Source organism: Orbicella franksi, chromosome 14 (genome assembly GCF_964199315.1).
Source record: "Orbicella franksi chromosome 14, jaOrbFran1.1, whole genome shotgun sequence".
Lineage (NCBI taxonomy): Eukaryota > Metazoa > Cnidaria > Anthozoa > Scleractinia > Merulinidae > Orbicella > Orbicella franksi.
Window position 1 is genome coordinate 12114897 of NC_138158.1, and position 16553 is coordinate 12131449.

The 16553-nt window shown below is 38.1% G+C and overlaps 1 protein-coding gene and 1 long non-coding RNA gene across 4 annotated transcripts in view; both read left to right on the plus strand.

Annotated features, from left to right (window-relative positions):
• Positions 1 to 16553, plus strand: part of LOC145467730 (uncharacterized) — a 256990-nt gene that overhangs the window by 192300 nt on the left and 48137 nt on the right. The gene's annotated exons all lie outside the window — the stretch shown is intronic.
• Positions 2831 to 11893, plus strand: LOC145467204 (uncharacterized). Of its 3 annotated transcripts, XR_014042030.1 has the most exons (4): positions 2831 to 3458; positions 5628 to 5712; positions 6102 to 8138; positions 8583 to 8939. It is a non-coding gene; the product is annotated as an uncharacterized LOC145467204 (long non-coding RNA). The 3 variants fall into 3 exon arrangements; XR_014042031.1 differs by lacking the exons at positions 2831 to 3458; positions 5628 to 5712 and adding an exon at positions 9117 to 11893 and having other exon boundaries at positions 5922 to 8138; positions 8583 to 8792; XR_014042029.1 differs by lacking the exons at positions 2831 to 3458; positions 5628 to 5712 and having other exon boundaries at positions 5922 to 8138.

Here is a 16553-nt window from a genome sequence, read left to right on the forward strand (position 1 = left end):
TGGAACAGTTTCTCTAGAGATCTCCAAAATTTAGCCAAAATCATGCTTCTGCAGGGTTACTATGGCAAAGAGACACAGACGGCTCTATGGAGGGGTATGCGAAACACTAACGCCATACACGTACCCAGACCGTCGCGAATTGCCGAGGGAGGCAGGTTTTTTGCAAACATTTTGAACGCAATTCGAGAGCTTGTTCGAATCACTAAAATTCCGTTCTACCATACGACTACCACCTCCTCAAACAATGTCAAACTTGATCGAATTTGTTTTCGAATACTTTCACCTCGCACAGTCGGAGAATGTTAGCGTCTTTTTCTTTTCTTTTCTTTTCCTTTCTCTTTTTGTGGTCTTGCCAGTCGCCACACGATTGTACCGTCACCCTTGACCAATACGCACCATTCAGCAAACGCTCGTGCTCCCCTCTTAATACCTCTTCCCCATATATTTTGCGATATTTTGCTTTGTTATACAACAAATGCTGTGAGCTTGGGAAGGGGATTGGAAGCATATGTGTGGCAAAGAGATGGGGTGTGCGCGCGCATTTGATGAGAGCAACGGGAGGCTAATAAACCCTGCCTTCCTTGTGTCACATGACTGGAATAGAATCGAACATGTTAGTCGCTCCAGAAGTGGTGTTCATTTTGCCCTCGCCTTAAATAGACCAATTTTGATATATGAAAATGCGTAAAACAATAGACCTCAGCACGAGGCTCTGGGGAATAACTACAGAGTTTGTGGGGTTTATTCCCCACAGCCTTGTGCTGAGGTCTATTGTGTTAGGCTGAATTTTAATATATCGAAAATTTGTCTACTGTAGGACACCAAAAAAAGTTCCTGTGGAACTAGAATGATAAAATAAAACATTCCGAAAGAGAAAACATCAATTAAGTATTACTTTGAAATCAACGTCGAAAATCAAAACTTATAATTATACCCACACGTAGATAAACATGCCGCGAAAAGTCATGTTCCAAACGTTATATGCAAATTTCCCCTGTATGGAAACCGGTAAGGGACAATCCCAAAAAGTTTTTCACATCCGAATAATATTTTAGATCACTTTTTTTTTTTTGCAAGTCACTGTTGAAGAGTTTGTCAAAACTAAAAAACCATTGCAAATCTTGATAAAACAATTAGATCCAGAAATTTCTTTAAGTACTTTTCAAATCGAAGTATCGTCAAATTGGAGATGTCGGAGATCCTGAAAAGATCTTCGGACTTTTCCCGGCATCTGCCGTATCCAAAGTTTAAGTCTCAGAAACATCCTTGAGTGCAAAAGGAAGTACAGCAGAAGAGGTATTAACAATAAAGTTGTAACTGACGTTGGTTCAATAAGTGAAAATAAAGGATGAAATTTGGTGATACTAAGAAGGAGCAAAGTGGGTAAACCTTAAAGAACCGAAGAGGCAACACTGATAACATTACTCACTAACAAGCTTAAGTCACTCTCCAGTGGACAAGTGTTGACAAAACCGGCAAACCACACTCATTATCCATTAGACACTGCGTTATCTGGTGGATTGTGTTAGATGTATGGGTTATTGACCAAGTTTGTTCGGTCAAGATGGCTGGATATTGGCCTCGTTCGTTTTTTGCGATTTTATGGACCTCGACCCCGTCTCGGTCCATAAACACGCAAAAAAAGAACTTGGCCAATATCCAGCCATCTTGACCGAACAAACTTGGTCAATAAAAGACTTATTACATGGCTTTCGGGGAAATTTTTTTGCGGGACACAGCGGGTAGTCCCGAGCGGGCAAGATAGCTCCAGCTTGCCCGCTCGGGTAGCCAATCGCAGCGCAGGATTTGAATCATCTTGCCCGCTCACGGAGCTAGCCATATAGTAAAGCGTTATCCAGACTTTGACCAACTGGAGCCTGATTTTGAGAACAGGACTACATTTTCCTCCATCCTGAACAAAAAGCAGATGTTCACGTACAAGAAACAAACCTTAAGAAGAATAGGGAAACATGACATTGCACCACTTGCGATATCCAAGGGAATTGCCCATTGTTTTATTGGGGAAAAAAGACTTTGGTCTCTAGGACTGGAATCACAAACACAAAAAATGAAATGGGAAACACGTCAGTACATGACAGAACATATATATTTGACACTCAGTAACACTCCTAAAGTCAGAGAAAAGTTAAGATGTAAACAGACCTACTAAAGGGATAACCAACATTTTTGAAAATTTACAACTTCTTGTAAAAGTTTTTGGAGTTGATTCCAGAAGAGATCTCGGACTGAAGTAGGTCACTTAATAAATCAGGCAATTGAATTGCTCTCGAAGTTCACGAATATATAGTGTTGTTCCAGAAAGGCGTTGATATCTGAGACGCATCCACTACCGATGGTCTAATTAAGCACTAGACCACTTTTTCCGTGTTTACATAGCCTTATCTAAACACGAGGAAGGTTCGTAGAATCCGAGACAGTTATGCAAACCCGAGACTACGTCTCGGGTTTGCATAACTTTCGAGAATTATCCCAACCCCCGAGTGTTTAGATGTGGCTATGTAAAGACGGAAAACGTTCTCTATTTCTTTTATAAAGTAATTCTCAAAAATACGCGCGAATCTAAAACGTCACAACCGTGTTTACATACTCTCATCTAAACACACCTATCGACCAATGAGCGCGCGCGTAGTAGCTCAGTTATTTTATGAAGGGAAATGAAGTTCTTAGAGCTTCTAAAAATATTACTACAGTGGAACCCCGTTAATACGACCACCTTCGGGCCATGAAAACTTAGTCGCATTAACGGAGTGGTTGTATTAAAGGGGTTCTTTAAATAAGAAAATGACCGTACTGTGCTTTTTGAGGGGGCGGCAGAATAAAGTGGCTGTAATAACGAGGTGGTCGTATTAACGGGGTAGTCGTAAGGTGGGGTTCCACTGAAGTTTAAAATATATCCTGGATTCCAGCTAAATCCGCATTCATTGAATGCACTTACCCATTTCGTGAGAGGTATCCAAATCCTATACGAGTATACTCTCCTTTTAACATTTGAGTGTGTTTTGACCAAGATGAACTGGAAAAGGAAACTGTTCAAGTACGTCTATCAGGGAAAGAGGGTGCGCAATTGGCTGTTACGTTAAGTTTCTTTGAACCACAAGAGATAAACCTCGACAATTTTACAAATTCACTCACCTGAATTGGTTACTCTGCTGATTGTAATCAACGTTGGATTGGTGGATTTAGATAAACCTCGCGAACGTGATGCTGTGAAGCCGTGCAAGAAAATTCAAAAGTCACCTGATTTGGTCAGGTGATGAACAAGAGAAATCAAACGTGCCCGAGTGTTTTAGCGAAATTACAAAACAGTAAACGTAGCGGAAAGAAGTGGTTGATTCGTTGATCTATCGAAAATATAACTTCAGTTCAGTCTTCACAACTTTTGCTGCAAGTTTCTGCCCGGAAGATTTACACTGGCCGAACTGAATTGCCAACTTGCGGTAAGTGACTTTTGTTGTTGCGTTTGCTATGAAAATTAACAAGTTGCCTCGGCGATATAAGCTTATTTTCATTTGGTATCCATTAAAAGTCTTCCTTATTTGAAGCCATGCTGTAAGAGATTTGAAAAATTGCATCGTTTTAATTTCGCTCGTCTCTAAACAATAACACGTGGGTCGCTTTGGAGGTTGCTGTAAGTTGTAAACAAATTAAGTTTTCTGTCGATTTTCGTCGTCAACTTAAGCTTATAACCTCACGTCTGAAGATAAGCTTAACCAAAACCGTACTTGTAAACACGGCCGGGCGAGTTTTGAAGTTTTCTCTGAGTTAGTTAGCACTGCCGCTTCGTAGACTGCTAAAATTTCTTCCTCTGTTGTTGAAAACCAAGGAAGGTTTACAAACCATTTTAAGCCGAAGCGAACAGGATTTGCTAAATTTAATTTTGTTCCTGTGTGAATATTTGCATATTGTGATTACAAAGTGTGGAGAGTTCCTCGTTTTGTTAGTTAAATTTATTCGGTTTGGCGAAATGCTTTTGTGAATTCCGAGGTTAATTTGGTTGAAGACTGTTAAAGCTACTGCCAATAAAATGACTGCAAAGCTAAATTAAGCCGTCGGCAAAAATACAGACTCTCAGTAATATTCAGATTTAAACGTGAATAATTTTTAAACTTTAACACCGCAAGCTTAAACGAATTATCTTTATCCTCTCTTTTATTCGGTCACCTTTCATTGAGAAGGGATTTGCTGTTGATACTCGAGCTCAGATGTAGTGATATGCATCTTGTGTTTATAATGTAGATTTCCTCGTTTTATTTTGTTGTCTGTCCAATTAGTTCGGTTTGGTGAAATGCTTATATAGTCCAAAATGTCGAGTAGACGATTATGCATGGCAATCCTGTCTGCAAATAAAGCTGTGCTTTGATTTTGATTGGCTATTTCATTTTATTTGTGCCATTGCTTTTGGTTGGGGGTACATGGACCCTATTTTCTTAATAAGAGGTTATTCCCCAATGCGGTATTTACACTTAATATGGAAATGTTCCTACTAAGTGACATGGTACTAATTAACTCGGTAAATTGAACAGTGTAATAGAAGTTCTTGCCCTGACCATTTCTCGGTAATAAGAATAACTTTTACATACATTTTTACACAATTTAGTTGGAGAGAGCATTCTCCTATCTCCACTCTCTCTCTCTCTCTCTCTGCTCTCTTCTTCACACTAATTTTTTATTAACTAACTTATTAAATGAATGTCACTGACTGTTTTCTTTGTTGTGCATGCATACTTTTTTGCTTGTCGAAGAAAGTTTCAGTTTCTTCCTGGCTGTACAGTTTCCTTTTTCCTGTCCTGTACCAATTTGATTGTGAGATAACTTTGTGAATTCTCTATTCTCCTTAAATTTTATCTCATCAGGTTGATAGAATGCACTCTCAGAGTGTTCCATCATTGTCTTCAGTCGCTACAATTTTCTGGAAAAAAGCAATAGTTTTCTTAATTTCCTTTTACTTTGTGTTAGGACTTTTTAGCATGCCTGTAACTGGCCCATGGACATTACGGGAGAATAATTTTCAAGTAAAGAATTACATTCGTTTTAGTGTTGATTATTTTAAATTGTTATGAATTAGGCATTTATTTTTATTTTTTATTTTTTATATTTTTTATTTTAGTCGCACGCGATGTTTTATGATTTTACTGAGGTATACTATGTAAATGTAAATAATGCACTGGAATTGGCCAATCAGAGTGCATTATATCGGCTTTAAACACAAACCATATATAATAAATGACTTGTATGTGAATGATATTTTTATTACAGAGAACTGGACAGGGCAAGAACTTCTTTTGTGAATTTATATATTAATTCCTCTCAGTGCTGTCAAAATGTCTCAGGAACCTTCATTTCTGATAATCTATTATTTTCCACCATACCTACAGCACAGAAGCTCACCAAATCCTAACTGATAACTAACATGTGTGTATCTCTAGCCTTTGCTGTGTGCTACATGTATATTCTGTTATCTTGCCTTAACTGCTAGAAACAATTTTGACAGAGCTGTTGCAACAGTTTCACTTAAATTGAATTCCAGTAACAGCGCTACATGTAGCAGTGTTATTGAGTATGAACTTTATGAAGGATTTTAAACTTTTATTTTTTTATGATTACAGACGACAACAAAATATACATGTGTATACATAACCTGATGTTGGTGTTGGTTACAAACTGTAGTTCATAATGGTCATCCTGTTACAGGTAAGGGAGAAAAGTTCAGAGAGTTTAGAACATTTCTTCCCCCGGCACACCTTCTGTCTATAGGTGCAATAATTGAGAGGTTATATATATATACGAAGAGTAATGTAAAGTTACTGTATAAACTTAGCATTAAAATCTGACATTTCAACGCCTCCTTTGCTAAAATTAGTCACGATTTAATTGTTATCACTCCCTGTGAATTCACAGAGATTCCAGAGGCAAATTATCACCTAATGTGGAAGTCCTGTCTTCAAGTGAGGGAAAATGACACAAAAGAGTTACAATGAGAGTAAAAAGAATTGTGAATGTTGATATGGTGTACATTATACATCATGTAAAGGTATTTGGTGAGTGCCAAAGGCATAACATTTCATGTATTGCTTTTTCAGGACAAATTATATAACAGTGACGTTTTAAAAGGTGTGATCAGAAAAATAATGAGTACATTGTCCAGGCAACACCAGTTTATGGACGGCATACGCAGACAGTAAGAGGAACTGTAAACGCTACCACGTAAGTTAGTTCTATGCTTATGACTTCTTGTTCTTGGATTTTGTGTCATTTCATCACAAGAATAGGTAATGAAAGATGCAATAGTTGTTGCAATATATTTTTGAAGGAAAACTTATAAGTCTGCCTATGCTGGATAACAGCCATGTGTAAACTGAATGTGAAGCAAACACTCTGTTAAAGATGGGGCAACCCTAAAAGCCAGAAACTGGAATCCGGAATCTGGAACCAAAAACCGGAATCCAGAAACTGGAAACCGGAATCTGCAAATCAAAGAAAATAAGTTCTTCAAATACACGAAAATTGTTTTGCTTAGCTTTTTGACTGTAAAGAGTAAGCTGCCAAGTAAAAAGGACCTCAAACTTAACCTTTTTTGACACAAAAATTCCCCGTCTGTTGAAATCATGCAACCGTTATTTTTAGTGAGGGCTATGATTATGAGAATCTCAGTAAAGTGCGTCTTAATTTTATTCCAAGCACCTCGAGAGTGTCTAAAATAAGCTTGCTGGTAATTGCCATTTTGTTTAATAAGTGATCTTCAATTTACCCGGAGTATAAGTTTATCCTTTATGTCTAGTAGATACTGAACAAGATAGAAAATGTCATAGAGAACAGGATATCCGTCAGTGGCAGCCCCCTGTACATTGACAGTCACGCCCCCCACTTTCGAAGTCCAAAGCCTAACCCATCTGGTCTAAATATGAAATTTGATTTTTCTAACAGATACGAGACCAATTCCAGATTAACACAATTTCCACACTGATACTGTTACAAATCAGCCTTTCATATTCTTGGCGGCCATCATATTAAAACAATTTGTAGAAATGTTGCACACTTACTTCCGTCTGCTTCTCACTTGCTAACAGATCAGACCACATGTTGTTAAAAGATGCTAAAAGGCTGCCAGAAACTTACTGCAATAGCCTGTAATAGCTTGTTGTTAATGTGCTGCTCACCAGTCTTCTCAGAGCAATTTGATCTAGACAAGAAGCAGGCTCTCACCAGGGCCAGCTTGAACAAAAGATGGGTAACTTAGCCTATGAGCAGGCTCTCATGTTTGGGCTGGGGGTGTGAGTGGCAGAGCCGCATGAAGGCTGTTGGTGACATGCCAATGCAGAAAAACACTAGACACCTATTTAGCCTGCTCACACACTAGAGACAGATACTAGAGCCTGCTCGCAGGCTATGAGTAACTCTATCCACCCAAAAACTCAGTATCCCTGACTGGATAGTGATGTACCCAATGGATAGCTTTATGCAGCTTTTGAACAACTGGGCCAGATATATAGCTAAGGGTTGTTCAGAACTATTCAATAATTTTTTAGCAATTACAGTCTGTGGCTGAAGTAAAGCCAAGAAAATAAATAACAACAAAATAATTTTTGCTCATGTTTATTTATTAGAAATTGCTGAAGTGAATTATTTCTATCATCATTCATAATATCTGGATTCCAGATTCTGGTTTTTGGTTCCGGATTCCGGATTCCAGATTCTGGATTCCGGATTTCGGTTTCCAAATTCAGTGTTTTAGGGTTGCCCCAGATGATGTATGTGCATATGTTAATCTTGAATAATCTGAAATTTCAGAGAGTTTAAAAATATCATATCATATCTGTGATGGTTCTGAGGTGGAGGGCTGTTACATGTACATGTAAATGTCTCATGCACGATTTTTCACTCGTTATGATTCAGGTGCAAATAGTTTCTGTATCTGTTGATGTGCAACAATCTACACCAATATTTCAACCTAATAATGTACAGTGTATATTAATTAACCAAATTATGCTGTTTTTAGTTGACCAGTGCTGCTACATAGTAATGTGATATTGAAGGTCACAAATTTAAAAACATGCCCAGTGTCAACTTGTCAAGTATATGAACTGGCCAGACAGTGTAGATTGAAAATTCTCTGAAAGGTAAGATGTTTCTTAAACATTATTTTGTAATTAATGATTTCTCAGACATTGTTTTCTTTAAGAAAAGATTCATACCCCACATGGAGGTTTTTTCTCTATTAGAGCTCTTGATTCCTGATACTTTAATTTGGAATTTCTAAAGACTGGCCATGAATGGGTGTTGGGTGTGAATATCTTCTGGAACTGCACATTCATTCATTGAGTTTACAAGCAAGAACATCAGTATTTATCCTGACAAACTCTGATTTTCTTCTGGAAGCTGAACTCATATACAGTTGTGCAGTTATATGTACAACCAAACAGCCTGGATGACCCTGTGATTGGGACTGTGCACATTGTTGTAACCCTCAATGTTCCAGTTTCTTGTTTGAAGCAAATTGCATTTGCTCTTGAAAGCAAGTGGCGAAGTTCATAACAGTTCTGTAAGTTTACTTTGTATTTCAGGGCAGAGCCTGCCACAGTGAAAGTTGGAGTACCAACCCCTAGCATTTGATTCACTACTAACACTCAGTAAACAACTAACAATGAAGTACACTGTATATCAAAGAAAGGAATTACATGCCTGTTCCTGTCAGTCAATATACATGTATGAACAGTTTACAGATGGGGAGCCTGTTTTAAAACATCAAAGATTTTCAAAGCAACCATGTCCTGGTGAGATATTTCTGAGGAAATATAAATTTAAGGTCCTTATGATTGCTTATAGGCATTGATTTTTATTGTAAACAATATCTTACTGAGTGTATTTTTCTTGTGTACTAATTGTTGTAGAACACAGACATCACTGTTATGACAGAGATATTAATTTGTGAAAAGTTCTATAAACAAATGCATCTGGGAACAAATTAATTTATCATGGATGCAGCTTCTGAGAGATCCCCAATATTAATGGAACATACACTGTTCATACATGTAAAAGAGTTCAGTAATTCATTACTTATGATTGTAATGCTTTGTTTGGTTTCTCTGTATTTACAGACAACTTGATGGGATTATAGATTCTGCACCAAGTTCATTGAATAAACTGACTTGGAGGTTCAGTTCTGCAGCTCATCCTATTTGTAGTAATATCATAGCTGCAACATTGTGACAGATACACTGCATTACATTATTAAGAAACACATATTAACTAATTATTTTTAAGTGCCTTTTAAATTAATCAGTTTTTCTTAGAGATAATTTACTCATGGTTTAAATAATTGGCTTTTTGGCTTTAAAATGATATTTATTGAGCTTTTAAATCAATTTTGTGATAATCTGCATTGGACATGGCATAAATTGATATTTTGCCAACACAAAATGGAGAACTGGGTCTTAAGCAAAGTTGCAGGATTAGCATTTTTGTAGAAAGAAAGGGTTGAGAAATTTGTGACATTCTACAGACAGCCTTGCCATTCGCAATGTCCGATAAGGTTAATTTGTTCCATTCTGTTGTAGAAATAGTGTTCTCTAATTTATAAATTATTTCAATCTGTTGTTTAAATGATTGCCTTATAACTCCATGTCTGGCTTTGGTGCATGTAGGATATTGATGTATTTTTTAGCCATTTTGCTGTAAATTATCTTAATTGATGTGTCAATCAAAACATATCTTGGATATGCTGGGCTCTTCTGACAAATGTACCTATGCCTGATAACCTTGGAGTGCATTTGGTTGTGTAGTGCAGACAAAATACATGTACATAATATAACTTCCTCTTAGCTCACTGATAATTCTTGGTATAATTTAATCATAGCAAAATTAATTAATGGAACCCAATAACAGCTCTTGTAGTCCACAATACCAGTCGAGAAAAAGAACAGATCACATTGAAATTGAATAATAAAATTATTATTAGAAGCCTATGCAAGTATTCATGATCAGCAAAAAAAAAAATATCGTAAGTACCATTCATGCGAGGGTGATTTTGCTTATTGCAAACCCTTCCAGCAGGAGGAGACTCCATACAATAGTGAAGATGGCTAAATGTATCTTTGGGGACAAGTTAGAAAACAAAACTTTCCAACTTTTCACATATGTATACTGTTTTGGTATTTTTGTGAGATTTCATTTGGTAGAGATTCAGGGACTGAGTATATTGTAACCACAGCATTTCAATCAGTCCCCACAACAAAAAAATGTGTAAACTTCTTTTGTGTGGGAGTCCCCATGTTAACTAAGGAAGAATATAATGATTAATAACAATGCCTTGTCTTTCTGAATAAGGTAGGAAAGAACAAGAAATGCCACCAAAAAGCACAGAAGACAGTTCTGTTCTGTGATCAAGATTTTTGGTGGCTTCCAAGAAATCCTTGAAATCATGGCTCCATATTTCATAATCACACCATCTTACACCTCGATCTGCTGATGTAATACTAGTTCCGGCTGAAACTATTAAATCATTCGCAATTTACCTCATACATGTACATGTTGGATTATTTTCATTAGTAACAACATTCCAAAAAATAACTGAGGAGCTCCGCTTTTAGGCTGGCCTAAATGTATATATTATATAGATTTAACCAAGCCTAAAAGTGGAGCTCCTGATTGCAATAACTGACGATAAAGGAAAAAGAGAATTATTTTTTCTTCGGGATCAGAAACTCAAAAAATGATCAATTGTGGGCATTTAATTGTTCAGCGTGTGGTTTTGTTATTGTTCTAGTTAAATTTTAACAAACTATACCCATTAAGCCTAGCCAAGATTGTAGAAATTACGTACACAATATATCAGTGACTTTCCGAGACGATTGTACGAGGAATATGTCAGAAGAAAAGTCAACAACGCGCCAGGGGTTAATTTGCGCCGAAATTTTGCCTTTACGAGTAGTCCTTTCTTCTCCCCCAGAGAAATAACGTGACTTGAGCCCGCGATCAAATCGTTAAACTAGTAACTGGTCAGCGGTCAGTTTTTAAAAAACGCGCGACTCCAGTGAGCTTTAAACCTGAGCCCGCGATATAGTCACGTGATACTGGTCAGCGGATAGTTTGTTGTGACAGCTGTCAATTAACAATAGCGTGGACGCCCAAAATCAAAGATGTAGCTATGGTAATGGTGTTACTCTCTTAGTTTTCAAGGTATTGGCGTACGCACGAACGGACGGACGTACGAACGTACGAACAGTCACGTGACAACCAAAATTTTTCGGATCGATGGGTTACCAAATTTTCTAAGGTATGGGGCTCCGCTCGCGCGCCTTCGGCGCGCAGGAGCTCCGCTATGATTACTGCAAGTATCAAAGCCACCAGTTTTTTGCAAAGAGCGACGAATGGAACAGGAGACACAAAATTACAGGTAAACTATCTATTTTATTCATTTCTTTATTTACTCTATCGTACTCAACTATTTTATATGGTTCTTGTTGTCTGTGTATTATATTAAGGGCATCCAATTAGCTAACGTTTAACAGGAGACAAAATCCTCAAGAAGCAAGCAACAAATTACAGTGGAACCCCGCCTTACGACCACCGCGTTAATACGACCACCTCGTTAATACGGCCACTTTATTCTGACCCAAAAAAAAGCTCAGTCAGTCATTTTCTTATTTAAAGAACCCCTTTAATACGACCACCCCGTTAGTGCGACCAATTTTTCAAGGCCCGAAGGTGGTCGTATTAACGGAGTTCCACTGTAGCTGTTTTGAAACTTATTTTTAATTTTATTGAAAGCGTTTAAGCTGTTCGGCACTCAAAGAGACACGTATCCAAACTTTTTTCAGGATCCAAACTTTTTTCATTTTTCAGGAGGCTCTTTCAAAACTTTCTACCTCCTTCTGTTGACCAAAGTTAAACCTTCGGTGGTGTTGGGGGACGGAAGATGGGTACCATTTAAGCAAGGTAAATGAATGTGAAATAAGAAGCGCTCAGCTTATGTCAAGCTCGGTACAAAGACAAAATCTTAGTCCCGTACGGGGCTTGGATTTGGAGCTCAATTGTTTTTCATTTAATCCTACCAAGAGACGATCATTTTCGTCTCTTGGTCATTAATCAATGCATGATTAATGGCAACTGTTTCAGAACACACTAGGGAATAGCCTGGACTAATAACAGGATTAATATTACATAGCCTGCGTAGCAAGCATTCCAGTACAAAGAACTTTTGTGCATTCTGACCGTTCGTAAATTAAATTGAAGCGAGAGCAAAAATTCGACGAACCAGGGGTTGGTGGGGCTCGCTCCACCCCCATCACGCGCGGCCAGAATGTTAAGCGCGGCCAGAATGTGGAAAAGCTCGAACGCTTGCAACGCTGGCTATATTACTTCATCAATATTAATTTCATAAAATTGTACACTGAACAGCGTCTCCTCGTCGGATTAACACAACCCGAAAAGACGACCTCTTTTCGGGAGTCTGCGAGGAGACGGCAGAAATCCAGACGAGATGAAAAAGGAAAAATGCCCCGGCAAATGCAATTTTATTTGCGAGTTTTGACCTTTACACAATGTACTGACTTTCAACGTGTGCACTAGCCTGCTTAGCTTGGCGGTTTAAGCAATTTTTTAAGCAATTTGAGCGTGAGCACACAAAGCGGCGAAGCCGCGAGGGGGTTTCTCAGTTGTCTCTCTCCCAGGCTCTTCGCGGCTTTGGCGCTCTTTATCGTGACTTCGCCGCCTTCTTAGCGCGCTCAAATTGCTTAAAAACCGCCAAGCTACGCAGGGTACGTGTGCACACGTTCTCCGTCCTAACTACTTGGCAAATATGAGAATCCTTCGATTCATTTACCTCGCAACATTGCATGTGGACAGGTGTTCTTTCAAAAGGAATTTGCATTTCTTGTCACCGTTTCGATTTTCGTTTGTCTTTTTAATTCTAACTTAGTTTACTTCACATTTTAAAGGAAAACCACTAACAAGACGGCGATGTTCTGTTTATCTCGATATGTGGACCTTGCAGTTCAAATTCTACATTCAGAAATTTGCCGTGGACTTAGTGTTATGCTAATTATTTTTTCGTTAGTAAGTTGTCATGCTAAGCTAACTAAATGACAAAACTTGAGATTCAGTTTTCTACTCCATGTTGTCTCTCATTTTTTTTGTAATGAGTTACTAAAACAATTGAAAACCAACTTAGAACGTGCCAATTTTCGACTGCATCTTTTTTTTTTTTTTTTTTTTTTTTTGCAACTTTATCTAAATGTTTTGAACATTAAGTTTGAAGAAGAGCTGTCTGGTAGTTCGTCGCATTTGTGGTTTTGGTGATAATTGGCACTTTGTTACCTCAAGGATTATATCGTGTGACAGGCAAACAGAGGTGCTCTCTACCTGCGACAGATGACGAAAATGCCCGCAAAAATCTTGTTTTTTCATCCAATTAAAAACTAGCTTCGCTCCTGTCTCTTCTCTTTAACATTAGCCCTGTGAACAATAAACGCAAAAGCGCATACTAAAACACCCACAAACACGAATAAAGATCCAAAAATCATCAAAATAATAATTGTTTGGTTGTCGATCATGGCGCACGAGTCAGAAGGTGTAGTTTTGTCAAGAGCACTGTTGTTACTCCCGACACATTTCAAACCGAGGACCAGAAAAATTATTCCTGGTAGAAAGAATAATGTAGTAGTGATGAGCAAACCGCAGATGCTCAAGTCTAGTTTGTTGCAAAATTGCATTTTAAATTTCCTCGTATATGTCTTGTCTGCCCTCTGTGTGCTCTGTAGACTTGAAGTAAATAACCTCGCAGAGAGCTGTATCTAATTTCAGATGCCGCCTGAAATCTATCCTTCCTTTATGACACTTTTTCCTTAAGACATCGAAAAGTTCAATACATATCTTGCTCTCCTGCTGCGCTTCCAGCTTGAATTGGACGTGAACTCATTCCCAATTAACCTTGTGTGTTTGTGGTGAAGCGCGAATTGTTGAGAAGAAAATAAGTGATATATTACTAGATGTTTATGAAACTCTTTTGAAGCTACTGTGCAACGACAACTTTGACAGCAGGTGTATCTTCGGAAAACCTCCTACAATTTCCATTCTTGTCAGAATAATGGTCTGATCTCACCCGAACCATTATGTGATTAGAATTTGTTATAAACAAATAAAAGACCAACTGATATTTTACCTGTCATTCCTGATTTACAAGAAATGAAAAGAAAACAATTTTATATAACCATTTATGAATTGTGCTGAATATTTGTTGCAAGTACTATTGTCGAGTAAAGTCCGCTGACAATATCGCGCAATTTGAACAGCATAAGCTCACATCAAAGATCTGGCTATCTTAGAGAAATGAAAGTGCCTCGACGTCACTGCAGAAAGTAGGCACTCCTTGAAGAATCATTACATTTTTGATTAAATATACGGCATGGAAAGCTATATGAAATGTAACATTACTCTACCATGTGTGAACTTCTAAAGCACATTAGTGCACTTACATTTTTTTATCTAGATAAATTACATTTTTAATTATTTTCAATACATCGTTCCTTTTTCGCGCGATGCCCGTAAATTAGCTGGTGAGCTCGCGAGTGTACACTTCAAATTACGTTAAGCTTTATTCCATGTTTTTTATTGGTTTAAACAACAGACTGGAGTCGGCCGTCTTCTTTCGATGATAACGCAAGTCAGTATTTCATGTATTTAAGGTAATTCCTCTGAAATAAAAGTTACAATAGGTTTTTGTTCAAACTTTGTCCACTGAATATTTGCCATATGATAACTTCAATTTTGAAATAAAAAAGGTGGGTGCCCATGCTCATTAAGGAGCAGCGAGGCATTGAAAATGCCCCATTTTGGCATTATTTAATGCTCATCATAAGAACGCATTCCCAGTAATTGTAACATCTTTGTGAGCCCGGACTCATAAGAACACGCATTAAACTACAGTCAATACAATGTGTCGGACACAAATAAACGTTTTAAGTTTGATTCAGACAGAAAGCTAAATCCTTGATTAAAAATTTGAACCAAATTTCTTGACGTGGTTACCGACTGCAAAATAGAAAAGGCCACAGTGTATCTGCTATTTTTCTTATTTATTCAATTTTCAGCAATAGAAATTAAATCAGTCTTTTCTCACGCAAAGCTTATGATTAGTTGATTACAATGACTGGAAAAAAATTGGGGTGCCCGTGCTCGTTGGTGAGCTAGAGCCATTTTTCAACTGACAGAGCTCAATATCAAGGCAAATCCGTCATGTTTTCAATATGCGCGTGCACGAGCGCGCGCTAATGACGCCATAAATTATGCGCAGTAAGGATGTGCAATGCAAATGTGAGGAATGACCTTAATAGACTATAGACCCCGACGCACTGGGCCGCCGAATTTCTGTTTATTTTGCAAAAATATTCGTCATCAGTTCCTTTCTACGTATACAAGTGTACACAGTGTTTTGTTCCTACCGAAAATTTTGTCAAGCCGTACCAAACTTCAAAGGCGCTTTCGTTATGCCTCGGAGCAGGACAAATTTTTGTCAAGCGTCAAAACTGTCAGATTTTACAATTTGCAGACGTTGATCTGGCTAAAAGTGTCAATCAAATAACTTTGATCTCGCTGTTTAGAGTCTATAAATTCAGGCAGAAGCCCGTTAGATTGCAACGTGATTGACACTTATGGTTATCAAACATTTTGGTGTTTTCAAGTGCGTACGCGATTACCAAATTCAAAATTTGGTGGAGACAAAATTTGTCGAAATTTTGGCAGAGCCTAACAAGTCTTGTCATCCTAGTGCGTACGGTACCTATGGCTGTCATGCTGGCCGACGAACAACAACGATAACCGGGCCTGCATGGCTCAGCATGCAATGAGACTAGAGCCCCGTCCTAACAGTTGTGATAACAGCTTTTTGGGTCGCTTAAGTTGTTATCCTTGTTACAACAATCCAGAGGGAAACACGCTTGCAGCGACGGAGTTTGTCAGACTCCTAGAGGACTCGGGATCTATTACAGCAAAACAATCCAACGGGACGACAGAGAATACGCAGTGACTTGGTTCCAACAGTAGAGTTTAATCCGCTAACGTACTCAGAACGTATAACATAACCAATACGGGATAGTGGTATCCGGCGTACTACCACCGGGGGCGTAACCGAAGAACAATTTACAAAACACCTGTATTTATGCTAGACTCTAAACAAGTGATCTAATATTTCGTTTAGTAAACCTAAACCCCTATTGGCTGCCAATGAGCTCATTGTTGTTCCAAGCTATTCCATCATAGGCGGTCAGTTATTCTGCTCGTAAATATTAACTACTTACAACTTCAGGTAGTTCTCACTACAAGGTGTTACACGATAATACAGATAGACAGGTGGTTACCACGGTTATTGGACTTTCACTTGACTGCTAACTGTTGGCTTTTTTATGGTTATGAATATCGGCAAATTCTCCCCTCACACAGTAAGATACTACAATGTAGACTAAGGCAACGATCGTCATTGCTGAATAACTTAAAGCAAACAAGAAAAGCTATCGTTAAGTGGAAACTAAATCTGCCTA